The following is a 25,225-nucleotide window of genomic DNA, read 5'->3' as shown; positions in this document are numbered from 1 at the left end:
TGTGCGACCCTGCGTGTGCGGTCTGCTCAGATCTCCTCTATGAACTGGCGATATTGCCGGTTTGCTAACATCATCCAGCGTCGCGGCAGAGCATTGGCACTTCATTGGGGCGGGGGGGAGGGTGAGGAGGCAGCACTTAGAGCTGCTCCAAGAGCTTCCTCCACCATAGTGTGAACGGGAAATGGATCGCTCGAGCCGTTTAACCCGTTCACACCGCACAGCAACATGGCAATGAACCCGTAAGAACCCTGCTTTTTACCCAGTTGAGATTGCCGTGTTGCTACCGGTTAGCTGTAACCGGTAACCTAACCGGTAACTCCTTTCACATCGCACTAATTTCCAGGTCGAACCGGCAAAAAAATGGCTTGTACCCAGTAATTAGGTGCGATGTGAAAGGGGTATCATAGACATAAAAAATACAATTTGGAGCGCTGTCTGTGCAGAACAATGGTACTAATAATATACTAATATAGAACATTGAATAAAAATTAATTGTATTTATTAAATCTGATTTTATTGCAATTATTCATTAGCCTATCTTGGTGAGGCGATAAAAACATTCACAATTGATGCAAACAAAATCATATTTAAAAAAATTGCATAAGATACCCATGCTGCACTTCCTGTGCACCCCGCAGACTCCATTGGCGCTGGCTCCTCCAAGCCACTGCAGGGTCTGCGGCAGCATTGTTATGCCACTGGAGCAACACCTCACACCCCCCTTGGCAGTTTTCCCTCTCGCTTTTCTTCAGGCCCAGCACTATCTGTTAGTTGGATTGGAAAAATCCGGTAGATACCATGGGGGACATTTACTAAAGGAAATTTGTAAAAAATAGGTGTATTTGTATCCAGAAATACACTTATTTTTGACATTTACTATCCCGAAAATACGGCAATTCGTATTTGTATTGAAAGCACATCAATACGACTACGAATTGCCGTATTTTCGGGATAGTAAATGTCAAAAATAACTGTATTTCTGGATACAAATACACCTATTTTTTACAAATTTCCTTTAGTAAATTTCCCCCCATGTTTCAAAATTTTACTTTATCAGGTCGAGCGATTTCAACAATTTATAACTGCTTGCGGGAGGTAATTTATTCAAGACAAATCTACAAATTTGGCTCCCTGGCTAACTCAGCTAGAGCTTGTGCACTATTATTACCTTATCCGGCCTATATACCATGTTTTTATATACAGTATACTGCATAGAGCTTATTTATCTCCCCATAGAAGATTCTTGATAGGAGACTCGGATAACTAATATCTGTCTGCTGATTTCTATAATTGCCCAATTATCTGTAGATTCTGGCTTCAGGTTACTGACTATCCCACAACTAGCTTGGTTAACTATATCCCGATATCACCAAAATGGGCCTTATTTTTATACTTCCCCCTAATACTCTTATAACACATGGTGGTAAACGTCTTCTGTTGGCCATTGGTGCAGCAGCCTGTAAAGCTATCTTGCAGATTTGGTTGCAGCCTCTTCCTCCCCCACTAACGCTTTTCAAAGCTAAATTACATTATCTATTTAGAATGCAATGGGTTAGGGCAGCGGTTCTCAAACTGTGGGTCCTGACCCCAAAATGGGTCCCGGCCTTCTGAGCATGGGGTCACGACTCCATGTTGCTGACCATCAGGCTAATGACTTTTCTAATGTCAGTCAGTGATTCAAGGGCAGGTATTCAATGCTGTTTGCGAGTGGTGACAGCGAGCAGGTCTTCCTGCTCGCTGTCACCACTCACCCTGACAGCATTCAACACAGCCTCCGCATCCGCCAATTCCCCCTCACTCCGTTTTTTGAGCGAGGGAGAATTGGCGGATGCGGCTCCAGAAGCAGCGAGACTCGCGGCTAAAAACTGCGAGTTTTCTGCAGCAGCCGTGGGTCTCGCTGTTTTGGGGAATTCTCGCCGTCCTCTGACGGTGAGGATTTCCCCACAACGTTGAATAGAGTGAGCGGCCGGCGCAGGGGTTAAACAGCGAGGATCGCTGGTTTTCAGCAATCCTCGCTGTTTAACCCCTCGCTGCGGCATTGAATACCCCTTAAAGAGTCTGAAACATCTGTTGAACTGTCTGTTATTTAGACTTCTCCCATCACTCTGTGCCTCCACAATGCTGCCATGTATGTGCTGTCTGCTGACTACACCTGTGATGTGATGGGTTATGGTATATTAGACTCCTCCCATCACTCTGTGCCTCCACAATGCTGCCATGTATGTGCTGTCTGCTGAATACACATTTGATGTAATGACCTTCTGCAGTAACTTACTGGGGTCCTGGAATTATTTTTATTGTCTAATGGGGTCCCATAACAAAATAGTTTGAGGACCGCTGGGTTAGGGTTATTTTGGATAAAGAAATGAAAGTAGAATTTTTTTAACTTATGTGGGAAACCTGCTGTATATAGCACCCGTATCTAATCCTTTGACAACAAAAATTGATGTCAGCCTGAAAAATTCATCAATACTAGCTGCAAATGATCCTCCAATCCATTTAGAATTTGAGGGAGAATAAAGTAGGATTTTAAATACTCCATGGATTTTTCTCACGGATGGGGGTGGAGGGCGAAGCTCCAACTATTTAAAACTTGGACTATCAGGACATTCACTGTAAATCTTGTTATTTTGGTGTCTGCATGGAGATAATAATTTGTGTTGTTGGTGTGTAGACTTTGTCTTTCAACTACTGTTCTTTTGTATTATTTGATAAACTGTATGTACACCTGGGGGATGCAGTCAAAATCCAGACGGTCAAAATCCCGACAGGGTCAAAATCCCGAATGGGTCATAATACCGACAAGGACAAAATCCCGACATTTAAAATCCCGACAAGGACAAAATCCCGACAAGGTCAAAATCCCGAATGGGTCATAATACTGACAAGGACAAAATCCCGACAAGGTCAAAATACAGACATATAGAATGTACAGATGAAACAATCAACATGACTTTCCGTCAACAGGTCGCAAGGTCGACATGGGTTTAAAAAAAAAAAGTAATGGTGTTTGAAATACCGCTCATGTGTTGATTAAATTGTTCTTAGAATATTTTTGCCTTTTTTATATGTTTACATTTTTTGTATTTTTTTAAATATGGTTTTGTTTACATCTATTGTGAATGTTTTTATCACCTCACCAAGATAGGCTGATTAATAATTGCTATAAAGTCAGATTTAATAAATACAATTTATATTTATCCTGTGTTCAATCTGCTGATCCAATGTGCACAGGGCCGCGCATCGAATCGGATGGGATTTCGAACACCTGCGATTACAGCCGATTTTACCCTATTTCGAACAGCATCGGGCAAAATTGCCCAAAATTGCACTAGTATATGGGGGCTTTAGTTATCTCCTAGCGCCGACCCTTCCTTTGCAATAAATTGGGACCTGGTAGCATTGACCTGGCTTACCCAATTATAATAAACCGTGACCCAGGTTCTTCCCAGGACCAACCCTGCAAATTAGCCGGGTTAGATTCCTGGCTCCACTTATACCCCTTTCACACCAGGAACAAACCGCGACTAGCAATTAGGGATGGCCATCGGCCATCGATGATTCCAAATCATCGATGGTTCATGGCCGATGTTGAATACTTTTGCCATCGATGGGGGAGAACCAGATGGTAGTAGTAGTAGTACGTTTATTTATGGTTTCCCTCCATCGATGTAACAACGATGTTTTGCTTTTTTTTTCTTCAAAGTTCAGGGACTCGGAGGATAGCTCTGCCCCACGACACCAGTGAAGTCCCGCCCCTCGTGTTTTGATTGGCCCACAGGCCAATCAATCAAACACAATGGATGACCTTCGATATGTAAAAATATCGATGGCCGTCCATTGTATAGTTTAGCACTATCGATGGCCAGTTGCAGAATTGCCATCGATAGCAATCATCGATGGCAATGGCAACGATGGCCCTCCCTAATGGCAATCATACATTACCAGGGAAGCCCAGGAACAGAGCATTTTCTCTCTCATGGAGGAGTCAGGCAAACAACCAGTTAATCTTACTGACGTCTCACTTTCACTTTCTCTTTCTCACCTTGTTACTCGCCTTCCGCCTGGTAACTGAAGGCTGTATAATTGATCCTTCAATTCCCCTAATATTGTCAGCTGGCGGATGTTGCAGATGTACCCCTACTTCCTGCTTATTCTCGGGGTGTCAGGGGTGTACTGTGGTGAGTATCAGGGTGTACCCCATAGAGCCGCGGATGCCTGTATTTGACCGACAGAGGGAGGGGGTGCAGGGGCTGATGCTGGAGCCCAGCTAAATGCGGGAGGCTAACACCAATTTTCTGGACCCTCCCGGCCGTTCTGGGAGGTTAGGTAAGTATGGGGTAGGATTGCAATAATATCCCTTTTATCAGGACACATATAAATTACACAGGTTCTGTGGCTGGTTAAATGCAAACCTGCGTTTCATCTGGTTTAAATCAACCACAGAATCTGTGTCATTTATTTGTGTCCTGATAGAAGGATATTATGGCAGTCCTACCCCATACTTCCCTACCCTTCCTTAGGTAAGGGGGCCACCACTGGCCAATATAAAGCCGCTTGGGTATAAGAATATCTTATTAAGTACCGTGCCGGCCTAGAGCACCAACTGAGCAAACACCCATCATTACTATGGGGTAATTCAGACCTGATCGCACAGCCAGCGTTCAGGTAGATGCCACACCACTATAGTGAAATCCCTCCCTGTGCTTCAGTGGGCTTGGATGATTTCTCCTGCCTTTGCAAATAAATGTCAGTGATAATGGACTTTTATTTATGAGCACTACGATGAAGACGAGGTGGCGGCTGCCTTCCTCGCCCCCGGCAGGCATCGGCCCACCTGTTTTCATGGGGTTGCCCATAAATGATGGGCATTGCCTTGGTCCAGCGCCATCACTGCCCCCGCCACTCACCCTTCCCACAACAAATGGCCCTGCACGTGTGTAACTCACCAAAGCCGTTTGTTGCTTGGGTCTTCACATGCGCAGACCCCCAAACGTCTAAATGGGTCCGAATTTTCTCGGTTCCAAGTGCTACTGAATCGGGGCCTATGTTTGGAAGCTTCTGAGGTCAGGAGACCACAGCCTAAACATATGAGAAGGGCACCAAACTCTAGGACCGACATGTTGCTGACAATAAGCCAGGCCGGGGAACCTTGGATGTGAGTTGGTCAGAGCCTGTAGGTTGCCTGCAAGGAACCAGGTGAGAAGCCATAGGCCAAGCCAGGCCAGGGTCGCTATACCTCTGAGAGACAGCAATGGGAAGACTTTGAGTAACATTGGGGTATACAGTTGTGCTCATAAGTTTACATACCCTAGCAGAATTTGTGATTTTCCGGCCATTTGTCAGAGAATATGAATGATAACTCACAAACTTTTCTGTCACTCATGGTTAGTGGTTGGGTGACGCCATTTATTGTCAAACTGTGTTTACTCTTTTTAAATCATAATGAAAACAGAAACTACCCAAATGACCCTGATCAAAAGTTTCACACCCCAGTTCTTAATACCGTGTATTGCCCCCTTTAACATCAATGACAGCTTGAAGTCTATTGTGGTAGTTGTGGATGAGGCTCTTTATTTTCTCAGATGGTAAAGCTGCCCATTCTTCTTGGCAAAAAGCCTCCAGTTCCTGTAAATTCTTGGGCTGTCTTGCATGAACTGCACGTTTGAGATCTCCCCAGAGTGGCTCAATGATATTGAGGTCAGGAAACTGAGATGACCACTCCAGAACCTTCACTTTATTCTGCTGTAGCCAATGACCGGTCGACTTGGCCTTGTGTTTTGGATCATTATCATGTTGGAACGTCCCATGCGCATCTTCCGGACTGATGAGTGCAAATATTCCTCCAGTATTTTCTGATAACATGCTGCATTCATCTTGCCATCAATTTTGACCAAGTTTCCAGTGCCTTTGTAGCTCACACATCCCCAAAACATCAGCGATCCACCTCTGTGTTTCACAGTAGGAATGGTGTACCTTTCATTATAGGCCTTGTTGACTCCTCTCCAAATGTAATGTTTATGGTTGTGGCCAGAAAGTTCAATTTTGGTCTCATCACTCCAAATGACTTTGTTCCAGAAATTTTGAGGTTTGTCTCTGTGCTGTTTGGAGTATTGTAAGCAGGATGCTTTGTGGCATTTGCGTAGTAATGGCTTTCTTCTGGCGACTCGACCATGTAGCCCATTTTTGTTCAAATGCCTCCTTATTGTGCATCTTGGCACAACCACACCACTTTTTTTCAGAGAGTCCTGTATTTCAGCTGAAGTTATTTGTGGTTTTTTCTTTGCATCCGAACAATTTTCCTGGCAGTTGTGGCTGAAATTTTTGTTTGCCTACCTGACCGTGATTTGGTTTCCACAGAATCCCTCATTTTCCACTTCTTAATTAGAGTTTGAACAATGCTGATTGGGATTCTCAATTGCTTGGATATCTTTTTATATCCCTTTCCTGTTTTATACAGTTCAAATACCTTTTCCCGCAGATCCTTTGACAAATGTTTTGCTTTCTCTATGACTCAGACTCCAGACACGTCAGTGCAGCACTGGATGAAAGATGCAAGGGTTTTTCAGGAGACCAGAAACTCACACACACACACACACACACACACACACACACACACACACACACACACACACACACACACACACACACACACACCCACTGATTACAAGAAACAGATCACAGGTGTGGATGGTTACCTTTAGTAGCCGTTTGTGTCAACTTGTGTGCATGTTATCACGCCAAAATCTCCAGGGTATGTAAACTTTTGATCAGGGTCATTTGGGTAGTTTCTGTTGTCATTATGATTTAAAAAGAGTAAACACAGTTGTTTGACAATAAATGGCTTGTGAGTTATCATTCATATTCTCTGACAAATGGCCAGAAAATCACAAATTCTGCTAGGGTATATAAACTTGTGAGCACAACTGTATATAAAGTGCATGGTTTTGTGGAGTGAGGATGTTGCCCATAGCAACCAAGTCGACACAATACTAGTACTGTATATATTACCTAATGTTATTTGTATTCTGCTGTAAGATTATGACATGACTGTGGTCTGTGTCCTGTGTATAATATGTGATATATAACAGTCTCTGTGCCTCTCTCAGACAGTCACACACTGCACTATTATCTGACGGGGGTGTCAAGGAATGGATCTGGTCTACCGGAGTTCTCTATAGTCGGATATGTGAATGATCAGCAGATAGTAAATTATAACAGCGACTCTCGTCTCTTCCATGGTGTGGCCCTGTGGATGGCTAAGGAGGGACCAGGGTATTGGGAGCGGCAGATGCAGATTGCCAAAGCCACAGAGGCAGCCTACAAACGTAGAGTGAGGACAGCGATGACCCGCTTCAATCAGACTGCAGGTGAGACACACTACACTGTATATATTCACATGGCATACATACCACACTACACTGTGTATACACATACCACACTACATGGTATATATACACATGGCACACATACCACACTATACTGTATATACGCATAACACCCTACATTGTATATACACATACCACACTACACTGTATATACACATGGCACACTACATGGTATATATACACATGGCACACATACCACACTACACTGTATATATACACATAACACACTACATTGTATATACACATACCACACTACACTGTATATATACACATGGCACACATACCACACTACACTGTATATATACACACACATGGCACACATACCACACTACACTGTATATATACACATGGCACATGTACCACTCTACACATACAGATGGAGCCCCTGCCATCCTTGGCCGGGGCTCGCCAGACCCTCCCCGCTGACGAGCGCCGGCGGCAGGGGCTGCACTGTACTGGGATGCGCGTGCGTCTTACACGCACGCGCGTCCCAGTCTCTCGGCGGGGACGCTGCGTGTCTCTGTCCGTCTCCGCTTCAGGGAGACGGGCAGGGTTAGGGGGGCACTCGGGGCAGCGAGGTCAACGGGCGGCGACGGCAGGGGAGGTGGCGGGAACCCGAGGCAGGCTCCGTTGCCCAGGGGGCATGCGAGTGTCTCGTGCATGCGCGCCCCCTGGCAGGGCTGGCGTGATGGCGGGGCTGGCGTTAGAAACGCCAGCCCTGCAAAGATAAAGCCAGCCCCATCTGTATATATCCGGGGTGCAGACTGGCACTCGGTCCTTGAGCGGCGTCTGCTGCGGTGCCTCCCAATGGCACAATGTATAAACAGGTAAAGGAAATGGTGGCACTCGCAGGCTGGATAAAAAGGTGTTCTTTATGAAAACATTTTAAAGTGCATACAAGTAGCGACATTTCGGGGGTATAACCCCGTTTTCAAGGTGCAGAATAGTGACCTAGTGTTTTTAAGTCCCTTCGAGAGGGACTTAAAAACATACAAATGTATAGATGTTAAACCATATCACTCACGGCATATATATATATTTTTCACCATTCAGTTGGATCTGTTGTCATTCACTTGAACAAAATTGTATCTGAATCTGTAATCTGTATCGAATCCTGTACAAACTCATTTGTATTGATATTTTTTCATTATAAAGAAAACTAGAATAAATACAAATTTTATGTACCAATGTATGATCATTAATGTACAAAAGTGGTGAAATAGACAGAGCGCACATCTATCTCTTCTTCCTTCCATCTTTCCCACCTGGTACCTATATTAACAGCTAGGTACGGTAGAAGTGCAGCTCACAAACCAGCGCAGAAAAAGGATCACAACCCCCCCACACACACACACTTTCGATATATATATATATATATATATTAGACACATGGCACACATACCATACTACAGTGTATGTATAAACATACTGTAACACACTACACTGTATATACACATAAAACACTACACTCTATATATACACACATACAGGGCCTGATTAAAGGTTCCAGGTTCCCTAGGCTAATACACATGTAGCTCCCCTTGTAATGCTGCTAAACACAGGTGCACTGATTATTCAGGCACATTTCAAAAGCTCACAGGTGGAGCTAATTATGTCACTTGTGATTCTGTGAGGAGACCTGGAAAACGTCCTTGAGGACCAGGGTTGGGAACCACTGCCCTAGCTATTGCTTCTTTCTTATTAACTCACTAATACCTTATTAATTCACTTGTGTGCTGCCCTGAGGTCACTGGCTTTAGCAGGCTTTTTTGGGGTGCTGCACCCTAGGTTCAAACTTGATGAGGTTACCTTGACGCAGTTGGTGGGCTAGTATTTCCTGGCCAATAAATATTCCAAGAACCTCAATTTATTGCTCTATGGGGGTTATTCTAGTCCATTCTTTCTGACAAAATCCTTCTTAGATGGACAAAACCATGTGCACTGCAGGGGGGCAGATGTAACATGTGCAGAGAGAATTAGATTTGGGTGGGGTTTTACTTCAAAGTGAGATCTATATTGCAGTGTAAAAATAAAGCAGTCAGTATTTTCCCTGCACAGAAACAAAATAACTCACCCAAATCTTATTCTCTCTGCACATGTTACATCTGCCCCCCTGCATTGCACATGGTTTTGTCCATCTAAGAAGGATTTTGTCAGAAAGAATGAACTAGAATAAACCCCAATATTATTATTATTGTTATTTTATTTATAAGGCACCACAAATGTTTCACAGCGCCATACAAAGGAACAATACAGGGAGACAAAACTATATGAGATAGCAGAGCTTAATATTACAGAGTGTGCATCAGGCACCGCATGTTTGTATTTGTTAAACACAGATGTATTGGTGCTCAGGGACTCACCAGTCTTACTGCCCATGTGCATGTAAGCAGAGTATACAGCTGGTTGTGTCCCTCCTGGAGACGGTCATGTTGGGAGGTATGCATAATGGTTTCATCAGTAAGTTACATTGGCACAGCCATCTGGCAGTCATCACAGCACATCGGGACGGGTGATAGCTAACAAACTAGGCCTGTCACCTGCAGGGCATCCCCCGGTCCTAGAGACCTAGGCTGCAGTCTAATCAGCCTATTGGTTTATCCGGCTGCTGAGGGGGGCCTGGTGTCAGCCTGGGTCTGCTGCCCCCTTCTCTGAAATATGCTGGTGGCCAGCGCCATCTTTCCAGTGATATATTCGGGAAGATGGCACTGTACATTGAAAGCAAGCATCATAGTCTTTCTTTCTAGTAACCAGCATTATCCTCCCAATATCACTGGGAAGATGGCGCTAGCCTGGGAGAAGGGACGCGCTTCCTAATCAAGTACGGTAGGAAGTAGGCGCCCTACCCACACCCCCTTTGCCCCTCTGGTGTAAAAATGGCACCCCCTATGGCACGCTCAGGACAGCTTCATGGCTCACAATTCCCCACATTCCTAGGCCATGCTCACGTATGTACCCTGCTGTCAATTTCAACATTTTTCAGGGTTGCCTACCTGACCCTCGTCTTCAGGGAGAAATTGCTCTGTTCCTGGGCTTCCCTGGTAATGTATGATTGCCAGCACCTGTGGTGACACCTTTCTTATCATTTACCTAGCTCCACACAGGTGATGGCAACCATACATTACCAGGGAAGGCCAGGACAGTGCATGTTCTCCCTCATGGAGAGGGTCATGTAGGCAACCCTGATATATTTACCTTGTGGTTTCTGCATTGTATCATCTAAATCAGGGATGACCAAACTGATATCTGTGATCTACCAACAGTCCACATTTTCTAGACCACCTAGCTAGTGCACAGGTATAGTCATTATTAACATACTCTCCAACATGACCCATTCCATTAGGTACAAAATGCTCTGTTCCTGGATTTCCTTCTGACTTTTATAATTGAAATCACCTGTGTCGACACACCTTTCTTATAAATGAACTAGTTCAACACAGGTGACGGCAATCATAAATTAAGAGGGAAGTCCAGGAAGAGAGCATTTTGTACCAAAAGGATAGGGTCATGTTGGAGGGTATGTTTTAAATGTCATGTTTCCCAGACCACCTAGCTGGTGCACAGCTGTAGTCATTACTAACTGTCACATTCCCAACATCAACTAGCTGGTGTACAGGATCAGTCATTATTAACTGTCACATTTCCCAGACTCCCTAGCTGGTGCACAGCTGTAGTGATTACTGACTGTCACATTCCGCAGATCACCTAGCTGGTGCACAGCTGTAGTCATTACTAACTGTCACATTTCCCAGACTCCCTAGCTGGTGCACAGCTGTAGTCATTACTGACTGTCACATTCCCCAGATCCCCTAGCTGGTGCACAGCTGTAGTCACTACTAACTGTCACATTTCCCAGATCACCTAGCTGGTGCACAGCTGTAGTCATTACTAACTGTCACATTTCCCAAATCCCCTAGCTGGTGCACAGCTGTAGTCATTACTAACTGTCACATGTCCCAGATCACCTAGCCGGTGCACAGCTGTAGTCTTGTACTAACTGTCACATTTCCCACATCACCTAGTTGGTGCACAGGATCAGTCATTACTAACTGTTACATTCCCAGATCACCTAGCTGGTGCACAACTGTAGTCATTACTGACTGTCACATTCCCCAGATCCCCTAGCTGGTGCACAGCTGCAGTCATTACTAACTGTCACATTATCAAACCTGCTGCAGTCATTCCTACTATAGATCCACAGGTTGCCTGAGGAACATGAACTGTTGGTAGAGGACAGGTTTGGCCACCCCTGGACTATATAGTACATATTGGTAGAAAACCTATTCCATACATATTCCACATGTATACACAGCTTGCAATGGCGATGCGGGGTCAGTATCGCAATAAAAAATAGACTGTGCAGGCAGCTCAATTTTGACTCACAGACCTCTGCATATTCTCACATTAGTAGCCATATATGAATTACCCCTTAAATGCGCTATAGTTCTGCTTTAGCCTGTAACACGCATGCTGTCTCACACTGTTGCACCCATGATATTTTATTTATTATTTATTTATTTACAGTTTCTTATATAGCGCAGCAGATTCCGTTGCGCTTTACAATAGTAAACAGTGATAAAACAAACTGGGTAACAACAGACAGACATGGAGGTAGGAGGGCCCTGCTGCAAGCTTACAATCTATAGGGATATAGGAGGGAAACACAAGGACAGGCACCAGTAATAGCATAGCAGTCCCACCAAGTTACGAGTTCAGAAGGGAAGCTATATAATACATATGTGCCTCAGAGGGTTATGCATGTAGAACTTAACTATGATAGGCTTGCCTGAAGAGGTGAGTTTTCAGGGAACACTTGAAAGTTTGGAGGCTAGTGGAGAGTCTTACTGCGCGTGGAAGGGTGGGAGCAGCCCAATGAAAGTCCATAGGATGGGAGCAGCCCGATGAAAGTCCTGTAATAGTGAATGGGAGCTAGTGATCCGCTCAGATGAGAGACGCAGATCTTGTGCAGAGCGTAGTGGTCGATATGGGAGATATTTTGAGATAAGTGCAGAGATATAAGCTGGTGTAGTATGGTTAATAGCTTTATATGCGAGTAGAAGTGTTTTATATTGAATACGGTAAGATACAGGTAACCAATGGAGGGACTGGCAGAGCGGATCAGCAGACGATGAGTGTCCTGCAAGGAAGATCAGCCTAGCAGCAGCATTTAGAATGGATTGCAGTGGTGAGAGTTTGTTCTTGGGACCAGTTAGGAACCTATTGCAATAATCAATGCGGGATATAATGAGTGCATGGATAAGAGATTTGGTAGTGTCTTGTGTGAGATACGGTCATATTTTGGATATGTTTTGTAGATGCATGTAACAGGATTTGGAGACAGATTGAATGTGGGGAAGAAAGGACAGTTCAGCGTTGAGGATGACCCCTAAGCAACGAGCTTGTGGGGTAGGGTAGATTGTCGAGTTGTCAACAGCGATCGAGATGTCAGAATGATAACTGTTCTTAGATGGCGGGAATATAAGTAATTCTGTTTTGGAAATATTGAGTTTGAGTTGGCGACAAGACATCCAAGATGAGATGGCAGAGAGACATTCAGAGACTCAGCCCAAAACCACTGGTGACAACTCTGGGGTTGATAGATAGATTTGAGTATCATCCGCATATAAGTGATACTGAAATCCGAAGGAGCTGATTAGTTTGCCAAGCAAGGAGGTATAGATTGAGAAAAGCAGAGGACTTAAGACTGAGCCTTGCGGAACTCCGACTGACAGATGTAGTGAAGAGGAAGTAGAGTCAGAGAAGCGAACAGTGAAAGAGCGATCAGATAGGTAAGATGTGAACCAGGAAAGGGCTGTATCATTAAGACCAAGGGAGTGTAGTGTTTGTAGAAGAATGTGATCCATAGTGTCAAATGCAGCAGAAAGATCTAGAAGAATAAGTAGTGAGTACTGGCATTTAGACTTGGCAGATACCAGATAATTCACCACGTTAGTCAGATATCATGATATCATGCACTCAGCTCCTATGTAACATATTCCTATGCTGTGTGCAGGTTTCCATTTTGTCCAAGTGATGTACGGCTGTGAGCTGAAAGATGACGGCGACATTGCAGTGTTTTATCAGATCGGATTTGACGGGAGAGACTTCATTCACCTGGACACAGAGAGATGGATCTATATCCCCACCATGCACGAGGCTCAGATCAGTACCCAGACATGAAATGGTCCAGATGAAAGAGTGGCGGAGATGCACAAGAATTACCTGGAGAATATCTGTGTCAAATGGCTTAAAGAATACATCACCTATGGGAGAGAGGATCTGGAGAAGAGAGGTGACACCACACATTATATACACTGTATCTATATACCTGTATCACATTTATATTACACCCATCATACATCCCTATCAGTTATACTGGTCATTTCCTCATGTGTCTCATTACATTATACTGTCCTGTACTCAGTGGTGTAACAATGGGAGAGAGGATCTGGGGAAGAGAGGTGACACCACACATTATATACACTGTATATACCTGTATCACATTTATATTACACCCATCATACATCCCTATCAGTTATACTGGTCATTTCCTCATGTGTCTCATTACATTATACTGTCCTGTACTCAGTGGTGTAACAATGGGAGAGAGGATCTGGGAAAGAGAGGTGACACCACACATTATATACACTGTATATACCTGTATCACATTTATATTACACCCATCATACATCCCTATCAGTTATACTGGTCATATCCTCATGTGTCTCATTACATTATACTGTCCTGTACTCAGTGGTGTAACAATGGGAGAGAGGATCTGGGGAAGAGAGGTGACACCACACATTATATACACTGTATCTATATACCTGTATCACATTTATATTACACCCATCATACATCCCTATCAGTTATACTGGTCATATCCTCATGTGTCTCATTACATTATACTGTCCTGTACTCAGTGGTGTAACAATGGGAGAGAGGATCTGGGGAAGAGAGGTGACACCACACATTATATACACTATCTATATACCTGGATCACATTTATATTACACCCATCATACATCCCTATCAGTTATACTGGTCATATCCTCATGTGTCTCATTACATTATACTGTCCTGTACTCAGTGGTGTAACAATGGGAGAGAGGATCTGGGGAAGAGAGGTGACACCACACATTATATACACTGTATATACCTGTATCACATTTATATTACACCCATCATACATCCCTATCAGTTATACTGGTCATATCCTCATGTGTCTCATTACATTATACTGTCCTGTACTCAGTGGTGTAACAATGGGAGAGAGGATCTGGGGAAGAGAGGTGACACCACACATTATATACACTGAATCTATATACCTGTATCACATTTATATTACACCTCATCATACATCCCTATCAGTTATACTGGTCATATCCTCATGTGTCTCATTACATTATACTGTCCTGTACTCAGTGGTGTAACAATGGGAGAGAGGATCTGGGGAAGAGAGGTGACACCACACATTATATACACTGTATATACCAGTATCACATTTATATTACACCCATCATACATCCCTATCAGTTATACTGGTCATTTCCTCATGTGTCTCATTACATTATACTGTCCTGTACTCAGTGGTGTAACAATGGGAGAGAGGATCTGGGGAAGAGAGGTAACACCGCACATTATATACACTGTATCTATATACCTGTATCACATTTATATTACACCCATCATACATCCCTATCAGTTATACTGGTCATATCCTCATGTGTCTCATTACATTATACTGTCCTGTACTCAGTGGTGTAACAATGGGAGAGAGGATCTGGGGAAGAGAGGTAACACCGCACAATATATACACTGTATCTATATACCTGTATCACATTTATATTACACCCATCATACATCCCTATCAGTTATACTGGTCATTTCCTCATGTGTCTCATTACATTATACTGTCCTGTACTCAGTGGTGTAACAATGGGAGAGAGGATCTGGGGAAGAGAGGTAACACCGCACATTATATACACTGTATCTATATACCGGTATCACATTTATATTACACCCATCATACATCCCTATCAGTTATACTGGTCATATCCTCATGTGTCTCATTACATTATACTGTCCTGTACTCAGTGGTGTAACAATGGGAGAGAGGATCTGGGGAAGAGAGGTGACACCACACATTATATACACTGTATATACCTGTATCACATTTATATTACACCCATCATACATCCCTATCAGTTATACTGGTCATTTCCTCATGTGTCTCATTACATTATACTGTCCTGTACTCAGTGGTGTAACAATGGGAGAGAGGATCTGGAGAAGAGAGGTGACACCGCACATTATATACACTGTATCTATATACCTGTATCACATTTATATTACACCCATCATACATCCCTATCAGTTATACTGGTCATTTACTCATGTGTCTCATTACATTATACTGTCCTGTACTCAGTGGTGTAACAATGGGAGAGAGGATCTGGGGAAGAGAGGTGACACCACACATTATATACACTGTATATACCTGTATCATATTTATATTACACCCCATCATACATCCCTATCAGTTATACTGGTCATATCCTCATGTGTATCATTACATTATACTGTCCTGTACTCAGTGGTGTAACAATGGGAGAGATGATCTGGGGAAGAGAGGTGACACCACACATTATATACACTGTATCTCTATACCTGTATCACATTTATATTACACCCCGTCATACATCCCTATCAGTTATACTGGTCATTTCCTCATGTGTCTCATTACATTATACTGTCCTGTACTCAGTGGTGTAACAATGGGAGAGAGGATCTGGGGAAGAGAGGTGACACCACACATTATATACACTGTATCTATATACTTGTATCACATTTATATTACACCCATCATACATCCCTATCAGTTATACTGGTCATTACCTCATGTGTCTCATTACATTATACTGTCCTGTACTCAGTGATGTAACAATGGGAGAGAGGATCTGGGGAAGAGAGGTGACACCACACATTATATACACTGTATCTATATACCTGTATCACATTTATATTACACCCATCATACATCCCTATCCGTTATACTGGTCATTTCCTCATGTGTCTCATTACATTATACTGTCCTGTACTCAGTGGTGTAACAATGGGAGAGATGATCTGGGGAAGAGAGGTGACACCACACATTATATACACTGTATATACCTGTATCACATTTATATTACACCCATCATACATCCCTATCAGTTATACTGGTCATATCCTCATGTGTCTCATTACATTATACTGTCCTGTACTCAGTGGTGTAACAATGGGAGAGAGGATCTGGGGAAGAGAGGTGACACCACACATTATATACACTGTATCTATATACCTGTATCACATTTATATTACACCCCATCATACATCCCTATCAGTTATACTGGTCATTTCCTCATGTGTCTCATTACATTATACTGTCCTGTACTCAGTGGTGTAACAATGGGAGAGAGGATCTGGGGCAGAGATGTGACACCACACATTATATACACTATATATACCTGTATCACATTTATATTACACCCCATCATACATCCCTATCAGTTATACTGGTCATTTCCTCATGTGTCTCATTACATTATACTGTCCTGTACTCAGTGATGTAACAATGGGAGAGAGGATCTGGAGAAGAGAGGTGACACCACACATTATATACACTGTATATACCTGTATCACATTTATATTACACCCATCATACATCCCTATCAGTTATACTGGTCATTTCCTCATGTGACTCATTACATTATACTGTCCTGTACTCAGTGGTGTAACAATGGGAGAGAGGATCTGGGGAAGAGAGGTGACACCACACATTATATACACTGTATATACCTGTATCACATTTATATTACACCCCATCATACATCCCTATCAGTTATACTGGTCATATCCTCATGTGTCTCATTACATTATACTGTCCTGTACTCAGTGGTGTAACAATGGGAGAGAGGATCTGGGGAAGAGAGGTGACACCACACATTATATACACTGTATATACCTGTATCACATTTATATTACACCCATCATACATCCCTATCAGTTATACTGGTCATTTCCTCATGTGTCTCATTACATTATACTGTCCTGTACTCAGTGGTGTAACAATGGGAGAGAGGATCTGGGGAAGAGAGGTGACACCACACATTATATACACTGTATATACCTGTATCACATTTATATTACACCCATCATACATCCCTATCAGTTATACTGGTCATATCCTCATGTGTCTCATTACATTATACTGTCCTGTACTCAGTGGTGTAACAATGGGAGAGAGGATCTGGGGAAGAGAGGTGACACCACACATTATATACACTGTATATACCTGTATCACATTTATATTACACCCATCATACATCCCTATCAGTTATACTGGTCATATCCTCATGTGTCTCATTACATTATACTGTCCTGTACTCAGTGGTGTAACAATGGGAGAGAGGATCTGGGGAAGAGAGGTGACAGCACACATTATATACACTGTATATACCTGTATCACATTTATATTACACCCATCATACATCCCTATCAGTTATACTGGTCATATCCTCATGTGTCTCATTACATTATACTGTCCTGTACTCAGTGGTGTAACAATGGGAGAGAGGATCTGGGGCAGAGAGTATCAATGTTGATATTTATATAGCCAAAGAACAATAAGTGAAATGTGCAGTTTACGTACTCATTCCGTAACTCTGCTTACCCTTTATTCCTAGCTACGTGTGAACAAAGCGTAGCGGACCTTTACCGTGTATTGTACACGCTTGAATCACTGCAGTAATAGGAGATCCCTTCGCAGTACTTAGTCTCTAATCTCTCGAATACCTTTTAAGGACAATGTCCGTAATATACGCTATCGCTAGATGCGAATAATAGACGAGATCACGATATAACAAATGCGGAGATAGATTATCCAAAATAGTGTATTTAGTCCCTAGCGGACAAAAGGGGGTTACAGAAAGAAGAAATACAGGATAACACGTGATACAATGTCCTTAACAATACTAATACAAGTCAAATACTACTAGGGGAAAGATAAACAATTACAGAATACATTCATAACCAGCCACGTTACACAGAAGAGGAATACAAATGTTACCGTCATGGAATATGCGCAGCGCAGTCCGGTCGGAGCTCGCTATATTCAAATAGAACTATAGCCCGGGTTAATGGTGAGGGGATAATCAGCAGTTCCAAAGAGAGAGCGAGCCAGCTCAGGGATGGCTATCTTATAGGGTCCAGGAAGGGGGGGTCAAAGGCCCTTACAATTGGTCAAGGGTTCAAATGTCCAGTCCTCAGTGATTGGGCAAGGTATTACATCTGGCTTGGAGAAGTGCAGGGGGGGAAGGGTACTTTGGTGTCCTTTTGTTTGCTGGCATCGTCATCGGGGGTCGTAAACAGCAACAGGAACTGGTTACAACTGCATTCCTTTGTCTCACACAGGACACATGATAAAAGTACATATAATAGGTATTTTGTCCGTAATTATCAGACCATAGGACTTGCGAATATTTGGCTGCAACCGGAATGCTGCGCACGGGACAATGAACATAAAGATACCAAACATGTACAGAAACAATCGTGTATTTCTAATTAAACTATGTGTAGTGCACTAATCCTTTAATTAACTATATTTTATTTAGTGTTAGTGGCACATTATGAATTTATGTGTATTAGTATGGCTGCGCTTATGGTCCACTTCGTTACACAGACTCGGGTATTATACTTTATTTGCGCAACTCTGCGAACCAAAATGGCAGCCATACTATCCTAAAATGGCGTGTGTGTAACTCGACTTTAACAGTCCACCCTTTGACAGTAAATACAAAACTGTCACAGTACAAAATTATTTCCTAAAACATAGAAATTCATAATCCTAACAGAGAAATGTTTGGATCTTTGAATTAAACATATAAGGGGAGTAAACCATCTGCTCTTTGGCCAATCCAGGATCATGGATAAATGAGGGGCCACATTTATCGAACAATCTACTCAGGGTGACGAAGGATAATGTACAATTTTTGGGATAAAAATAAAAACAGGGGAGGTTACACTATATACAATTGTTTTTCAGACATGGCATCCTTTGGTAGGCATTGTTTGTGACAACAGACCCTTGAATTCTTTGTTGTCTCTCTTTTTGGTATACTTTTTTTTTTTTGAATAGACGTTGTTTTATTGTTTTCAATATTTTCATCATAAACAATGTGTACATTTGACAAGGTTCCAACGTTGTGGACAAAATGGACAAACATAACATACTCTTGACATAGTTTTGGATGACATATTTGTGGCTTGGGTGGGATACATTGTATCCCCCCCTGATCTTAGCATTGCAAAGTTAGTATTTATTTAATATATGGTTTAATATATGGTTTAATATATGGTTCTGACCGATGCTTGTGTGCCAAACTATCAAAAGATAACTACTTCGTCGGTCAGACCCTCCATGATGTCCATCAAATAACATACATTCTAATTATATATTATTAATAAGAAATAAAGATAGAAGGAGAAAGGAGGGAGGGTAAAAAGGGGGGGGGGGGTAGGAGGGGTTGGTTACATTTATACACAACTATTTCTCATTGTTTATTGAGATGTCTAGTATAATAATACTGTGGTCTGAACAGATAGGAAAATTTAAACGCTTTGAACTTAGCTGAACCTCAAGAGGGGTCATGGGGCCTCAAGAGGGGTCATGGGGCCTGGTCGGGTGATTGGTTTTAGTTGTGGCTCTTAACAACGTGATGAGGGTGTTCTTATAGATCAAGAGCTTTGGCTCGATTAGGGGATGATTTGGGGGTGGTTAGGGGCAAATGTCCAATTTGTTATTTCTGACATTTGTGTGATTTTTTCTCTATTCTCTGGGTCAAGAGAGTTGATATATGGATCCCACTTTTTGTGGAAATTACGTGCCGAGCCTTGGGATAGCGTGAGGGTTTTTTTGTCAAAATAAATTTGTTGGAGCAACATGGAATGAAGTTGGTCCATAGACGGAGAGGTTTTGACCGTCCAGTTCTTTAAAATTAGTTTCTTTGCCACTGTGAATATCATAATAAACAATGGAATTAAAGGGTTTACTGAGGGCAGGGCTGCCCATTCATTGAATACAAGACATAAACTGGCACTAGGTGAGGGTCGTAGGGTGAGGCGGAAGTGATTGTTAATAAACATGTATACCTTATTCCAGAATCTTCTTATCTTCGGACAGTCCCATAGGCAGTGGTATAGATCAGCTCTCGATCTCCCGCATCTGGAGCATGCACCATCAACTGCGGGATCAAAGTGAGCGCGCACGGATGGGGACATATAAGCTCTATGAGTGGTTTTCACATGAACTTCTTGCAAGTATGCTGAACCCAATATTTTGAGGGAGGAAGCAAAATTGGACAGAAATATATCAGGCGAAGGTATAGACGGGATGTCCTTTTTCCAGGCATCAGTTAGTGCCTGAGAGAGGGGCTTCGCCTGCATGGAAATTAGTATATCATAGACATTTTTCAGTTTATGTGGAAGTTTGGTCCATTTGTGTATGAGTGATGGTATGTGTGAAGATTTAGTGTTGATTGGAAGTGTGAGGGAGAGTGATTGTATGTAATGGCGCATCTGGAGAAACATAAAGAATTGTGAATTTGGTAGGTGAAATGTGGTTTGCAGGGAGGCGAAAGTCAGTATGTGTCCTCCTGGGTCAAACACTTGGTTTGCAGTATCGAGCCCCTTCATCTTCCACTGTAGGAAGAGTTTGTTGGACAAAGAAGGCGGGAATGAAGGGTTACCCCATATGGTGACATAGGGCGAGGTAGTGTGTTGTCCTCCTATCTTTTTGTGGAGTTTTATCCATGAATAGTAGGTGTCGTGAAACAGAGGATGATTTAGGACTGTTGGTGGGATTAGGTTTTTCTTTGTATGTAGGAGTGCATTTAGGGAGTAGGGATGGAAAATATTTGATTCTAGATCATAGTCAGTGTATGTGCTCCTTCCTATGATCCAGTCTGCGGCATATCTCGATAGGATAGACAAGGAGTAGAGTGAAAAGTCTGGCATGTTTGTGCCACCATCTGCCTTTTGCATGGTGAGTTTATTGTAAGCTATTTTAGGTTTTTTCCCCTGCCATATGAATTTAGTAACTGCCTGTCTTAATCTTTTTTCATCTGTGGGAGAAATAGAATACGGGAGAGTTTGCATAACGTATAGAAGTTTAGGGAAAATGATTGTTTTTATTACTGCGATCCTACCAAGTAGGGAAAGTGGGAGATCTTGCCAACCTTCTAGTTTTGTGATGAGTTTGGTTATGGTGGGTTTGTAGTTTAAATTATATAATTGATCTATCACTCCGGAGATCTGGACGCCTAAGTATTTAAAGTGGGAGGTAGTTATTTTAAAGGGGGTGGAGGCTATTGTGTTAGTTAGGAGTGTTTGTGAGAATTGTAATGGTAGTAATTCGGATTTAGTAATATTAATCTTATATCCCGCCACTGCTCCGAATTCGTCTATAAGGGTAAGTATTTCTTGTATGGAGGACTCCGGTTCAGACACAAATAATAACATATCGTCAGCAAACAATGAGATTTTCAGTTCAGTCTGCCCAATCTGTATTCCTCTGTAAACTGTGGAGGCTCTTAAGGCCAGCGCCAATGGCTCAAGAGCTATTGCGAATAATAAGGGCGATAGGGGGCATCCCTGTCTAGTGCCCTTTTCTATTTCGAAAGGCATTGAGAGGAAGCCATTACATGAAATTTGTGATTGGGGGTGGTGATATAGGAGGCTAATCAATTGAATGAATGTTCTAGGGAAACCGAATTGCGTCAGGGTCTTGTGCAGGTGAGGCCATTCTATTAGGTCAAATGCCTTCTCTGCGTCCAAAGAAAGGATAGCAGAGGAGGCATCTTTGTTGGAATTTTTAGTCTGGGTAAGGGCGGCTATGACTTTGCGAACGTTAACTGAGGAGTGACGACCAGCGATGAACCCCGTCTGGTCCGGGTGTATGATTGAAGGGAGCATGGGTTTGAGCCTGTCAGCAATGAGCTTTGCTAAAATTTTATAGTCCAAGTTAAGGAGCGATATTGGCCTGTATGAGCCAGGGAGGGATAGATCCCGCCCTGGTTTTGGAAGAATTTTGAGAACTGCCGAATTGAAATGTGGAGGGGGTGTTGTGGAATCGAGAAGAGCATTAAAAACTTGCGTTAGTATTGGGCTGATTTTTGGTGAGAGGAATTTGTAGAATGCACTGCAGTACCCGTCTGGGCCTGGGGCCTTGTTGGGTTTTAGATGTTTAATTGCTGACTCAATCTCTTCTTGCAATATTGGGGTTGATAGGGATTCTGACATAGCAGGGGTGATCTGTGGGTAAGTTATGGAGTCCCATAGAGGGGATTGGGTGTGGGAGTCTGTATGTAAATTTTGCGAGGGTGTATTACCCTTAGTTATATTAAGCCCATCTAGGTGGGGTGGGGTTGGGTTTGGTGTTTCTGAGTTGTTATTTGCTGTGTCTGGAGGAGATTTAAGGGAGGAGGAGTATAGTTCTTTGTAGAACTGTTGCATTATCTGGGCTATTTCCTTATTGCTTTTTGTGAGAGAGCCATGTGGAGTTTTTAGAGGTTGAACTACTGCTGGTTTCATTGTTCCTCTCAGTAGGCTAGTGAGGAGTTTGCCTGACTTATTTCCGAAGCGATGGTATTTATAATTTACTGCAAATAGATGTCTATCTCCCATTTCTGAAATATATTGTTCAAGTTGTGTTTTGGCCGTAGTGTATTTCTGTTTTTTGCAGGGGGAGGGATCATGTTTATATTCAAGGAAATGTTCCGATAGCGAATTTTGGAGAAGGAGGTACTTTTTTGTGTAGTCCCTATTGGAGGCGGCAGTAAACGAAATCAGCGCCCCTCTTATAACGGATTTCATGGACATCCAGAAGAGGACTGGGTTATTGGTTTGATGTTCCCTGTTTGTGTTGCAGAAATCGTCCCATGCTGCCTCCAAGAAGGACTGGAATTTTTTTGATTTTAAGAAGCGGGAGGGGAATCTCCATAGACGTGAGGCTCCCTGTTCTGTGGGGAAATGGAGCGTAATAGTGACCAAAGCATGGTCTGAAATGATTATAGGGTTTATATGGGAGTCTATGGTTAAAGGGAACAGTGAATGGGATACTAAAATGAAATCAATGCGGGAAAAGGTTCCATGGGCTGCTGACTGGCAAGTATAATCTTTATCTGTTGGATGGGTGGCTCTCCACGTATCGACTACTCTTAGCGTTTTAATGAGAAGGTTTAGGCCAACTTTTGGCAGGGGTGGGGGGGGTGTTTCTTGTACTGGACCTGTCTAAGAGGGGAGTGGAGACCATATTGAAATCACCTCCAATGATGAGGTTGTCTTCCATGAAGGGGGTCAACACGGAAATGAGTGTGCGAAAGAAGGGTTTAGAATATGGGGGGGGAGTATACACATTCGCCATGGTATATAATCTGCCCAGATGCTTTACAACTGCAATTGCATATCTACCATCCACGTCCACCTTCGTCCGTACCAGCTCCAGAGCGAGAGACCTTCGAGCCAAAGTGACCACACCACGTGCCCTGGAAGTGTAAGAAGAAGATGTTAATACCTGCCATCCCAACATTTGCAATTTAGGGACTTCAGATGGGACTAGATGAGTCTCTTGTAGAAAGGCAATATTTACTTCACTTTTATTCAAATAAATCAACAATTTCCGTCTTTTCATCGGTGAATTGATCCCACCAACATTCCATGTGCCTATTTTTAGGTCAGAAGTCATGGGGTATACCAGTGGTAAAAATGTGTGAGCCACGCTGGGAGCTCTGTTTTTATTTTTATGTGAGAGCCCGACCAGACCTCATTTTGAGTCCCCCCGAAGTCCAATATGACATCAGGAGAGTGAGTTTTTGTTAGGTAGTACCCAAATACCAGATTTGGGTAAGGATAGGGGATTTGGGAAAGTGGGGGGTGGAAAGGAAGGGATAGGTTAGAAAAGAGAGACAAGAATATGAGTCTAGAGGCAAGATTGCCTCTGGTAGGACTTCCTACAAAAACAGTAAATCTAAATAACATAAACAAAATAATTATTCCGGCATTATAGCTCAGCTTCCTCCGCTAACACCTTTTTTTTTTTTTTTTTTTTTTTGTGACGCTGTCCGTGCGTCATGGTGGTCGGTCCTCCGTCCTCAGGTAGTTAAGCCGAGGGAGGGTGATGGTGGGGGGGGGAGAGGGGGGGGGGGATATTATGGGAGGGAGGGGGGGGGGTGGGGGGGAATATTGGTATGGTATGTGGTAAGGTAATAGGAGGGGGGAGGGGAAAAGGGGGGGGGGGGGAGAAGGGTAGTATAGTATAGTTATTAGTGAATATAATCTTTGAGTTATGTGCCCCGGAATGGGGATGGGAGTAGTAGGAGTTTTGCCTAATCAGCTAGTACTTTTTGGAGCTATTTGTCCTTTGCCGTAAACTGTCAACAGGTATAGATTAAACATTTACACATATAAACTAAATCAAATCAGCTTTAAATTTGAACACCACCTCATCCATATGATTTGCGTAAATCATGTAGCTTAGTGGGGAGAGTCATAAGACTGAGGTGAACAATAGGATTTTTATAAGTAGCGGTCTGCGGCCGCACAGCCGGGATGGCATTATTCAACAATCAATGGTCAGCAGTCAGCAGCCAACATGGCGCGGTCTGTATAAACAGAGTAAACATAGTATGAGACGACATAGGGGTGTAGTTTAGAGGCATGTTGCCTAATACACCTGGAAATTAGTATTGTCACGGTGTGGCAGGAATTCCCATCATGGGGTAGTGTCAGAGATGTCTTCT

General features: G+C 42.9%; 1 pseudogene across 1 annotated transcript in view; it reads left to right on the top strand.

Annotated features, from left to right (window-relative positions):
* The first annotated feature begins 4,123 nt into the window (after positions 1 to 4,123).
* LOC146036974 (class I histocompatibility antigen, F10 alpha chain-like) overlaps positions 4,124 to 25,225 on the top strand; it is a 67,301-nt pseudogene continuing 46,199 nt past the window's right edge. Inside the window, exons 1-3 of the transcript XR_014460975.1 lie at positions 4,124 to 4,181; positions 7,110 to 7,370; positions 13,402 to 13,680. The product of XR_014460975.1 is annotated as a class I histocompatibility antigen, F10 alpha chain-like (transcript). The remainder of the gene's footprint in view (positions 4,182 to 7,109; positions 7,371 to 13,401; positions 13,681 to 25,225) is intronic.

This window comes from Crinia signifera, chromosome 9 (genome assembly GCF_055691185.1).
Source record: "Crinia signifera chromosome 9, ASM5569118v1, whole genome shotgun sequence".
NCBI classification, from domain to species: Eukaryota; Metazoa; Chordata; class Amphibia; order Anura; family Myobatrachidae; genus Crinia; species Crinia signifera.
The sequence above is the reverse complement of the archived record's forward strand: the minus strand, read 5'-3'. Positions and strand labels throughout refer to the sequence as shown.